Source organism: Nylanderia fulva, unplaced genomic scaffold (assembly GCF_048542155.1).
Source record: "Nylanderia fulva isolate GAGA-0341 unplaced genomic scaffold, ASM4854215v1 Scaffold397, whole genome shotgun sequence".
In the NCBI taxonomy this organism is placed as follows: Eukaryota; Metazoa; Arthropoda; class Insecta; order Hymenoptera; family Formicidae; genus Nylanderia; species Nylanderia fulva.
Genome location: NW_028190474.1, coordinates 73,527 through 76,026, shown reverse-complemented (window position 1 = coordinate 76,026; position 2,500 = coordinate 73,527). Strand labels below are relative to the sequence as shown.

Here is a 2,500-nt window from a genome sequence, read left to right as displayed (position 1 = left end):
CGCCGCTATCGGGCCTGGAAAAATTTCTCGCTCGCCGGCGAGAGCAACGCGCCGCGAGCGAACTTGCGCCTGTTCCCGAGTTCTCGCTTGTACCGCTAACGAGCGAACTAAATGAGATTAATTAAATGAGGACGCAACGGAAAGTTTATTCGTGCAAACACTCCGGCTTCGCTTATCGGCATCCTGCCTGCATTCGTCCACGTATCGGTCGTAGAATCTCGAAGATTGTGCATCCGACGAGTGGTAGCCGGGAATTAGCAGATATCGTAATAATCGTGTCGCGCGGTCGTGCGGAGCGTCGAAAAGTACGAAACCTTTGTCCGAAACGTATTTCCGTATCGTAGCATTATCTCCTCGTAGCGGCGCTACTCGCCGTCAAGTGCCCCGGAGGTACCGCCGGCGGGCGACGGACTTGGTGAAATCATTCGGTCGTCCGGAGGTGTCGCCCGTCCCGGAGGTGCCGTCCGTCCCCTAAGTTGACGCCGGCCGTTATGTGGTGCCGCACGTATAAACACGCCCGTAACGAGCCGTCTCGGTTGCCGCGCGCGTGATTTCGCATCGGGCGAGTGTTCCGTACCGTAATCGCGGTCACCGCAGCTTGCGTGTTGCGTATCATCCGTAATAATTCGAAATATATGTCTCCGACACGTGGGTTTGAGAGACACGGTTCGAGTTAGTAATCGGACAGCGCCCTCATGTCGAGCGAGCGCCGAATAGTAAGTAACTTTCGTCCGAAACGTTTTTACGTAGCTCTCCTCGTTGCGGCGCCGTAAATCGTCGTTAAGTGTTCCGGAGGTACCGCCGGCGGTCGTCTGACTTCGAGAGATCATTCTATCGTCCGGAGGTGCCGCCCGTCCCGGAGGTGTCGCCGGTCGGCCATATTCCCGGAGGTGTCGCCCGGTCCGGAGGTGTCGCCGGTCGGCCGTGGTTCCCGGAGGTGTCGCCCGGCCCGGAGGTGCCGCCGGTCGGCCGTGGTTCCCGGAGGTGTCGCCCGGCCCGGAGGTGCCGCCCGACCCGGAGGTGCCGCCCGGTCCAGAGGTGCCGCCCGGCCCGGAGGTACCGTCGGTGCTTATACCTTATTGTCCTGGCATTTCGTTTGTTTCCTTCTTAATTAATGCTAATTATCGTTGTTTGAAATTCGCCATACGGCTATCGTGATAATATTTTATCGTACAATAGGACTTTTCGATCGTTCGCTCTCCGCGACAATGTCTCGATTGAACGCGCCTTTCGGCGCTCGCGCTCGCATACGGCCGTGCGTAGGACCGTGCGTCGCCGACCGCCTGGCCGGCCGGTTGGGTACTATAAGAGATACGTCGCTCTCGGCGTGTCGAACGAGTCGAGCGAGTCCGGACGAGTCGTAAACGTACTTTCTCGAGTCTCTCGCCACTCCGGCGTGTTTCGACCGCTCTCCGTACCGTCGCCGACCGCTTGGCCGGTCGGTTGGGTACTATAAGAGGTAGGAGAGATTAATATTGTACGTGTCGCGCTCTCGACGTTGACAAACGAAGAATCGCCCGAACGGGTCGAGAACGGATTTTGTCGAGTCGCGACTCTGACACGGAGAGAACATTTATATAAAATGTTTGATTTTGGAAACCACGAATATATAAAATAATATACGATCGTCGCAGAACGCGCCGCCGCCAAGTCTTCTCATGCTTGGAGGTTGCGTGTCTCGCGAGAACGTACGTTCGACTCTCGCGTCGTCTCGTATTCCTCTTCGCCGGGGATTACGGTGCGGCTCTTCTCGTTCGTCGCCGAACGCGCGCAAAATTAACGCACACTTATTTATTACGAGCACAGCATTGCCACGAGTCGGTGTCGCAAGACCGAATGGCTCTTATGTGGCGCGCACGCCTCTAGTGTGTTGGCCGCGCGGTTCCCTCTCGTTTCGTACGCAGCAGCGGAATCGTCGCGCTTACCGAGCATCTACTCCACGGATACGAGTTTGCGGGAAGAGTTGCTTCTTCCCGCTCGCTTTGTACGCCGTAGCGAAATCTTATTGCTGGTCGTGTGCGGTTAAACGCGTACGAACCAGACAGAACAGTCCTCGACGTCTAAGCATCGCCATCGTCGATCTAGCGTCAGGGTGAATCGCGCGGTCTCTCGAGACCGCGCATCATAACATTTGGGAGAATAAGAACAGTATTTTGATCTTGTGGATTTTTGAACGGAGAGGAGGAGGAAGAAGAGGAGAGGCGGCGGCGTCGGGGGTTTACTCTCGCCTTCGTCGTTCTCTCGTACGCTTTACATAATAGCGTTAAACACAGCAGAGTGTCGCCGACCGGCTGAGCAAGACCGGCGGCAAATAAAATGGCACATACGAGCGTGTCGCGCGCGCGTCGGTGTTTCGGCATCGAACGCGCGCGCGCGCGAAAAAGAGCTAGCGACGAGTCTTCGGGCTCGCTCGCGAGTTACTCCCTTGCGAGTAACCGAACACGAAGCTCCCTGGTTGATCCTGCCAGTAGTCATATGCTTGTCTCAAAGATTAAGCCAT

General features: G+C 56.6%; 1 non-coding gene across 1 annotated transcript in view; it reads left to right on the top strand.

The window, feature by feature from the left end:
• Positions 1–2,448: 2,448 nt before the first annotated feature.
• Positions 2,449–2,500, top strand: part of LOC114932339 (small subunit ribosomal RNA) — a 1,921-nt gene continuing 1,869 nt past the window's right edge. Inside the window, exon 1 of the ribosomal RNA XR_003819974.2 lies at positions 2,449–2,500. This exon is cut by the window's right edge and continues 1,869 nt beyond it. This is a non-coding gene — a ribosomal RNA (small subunit ribosomal RNA).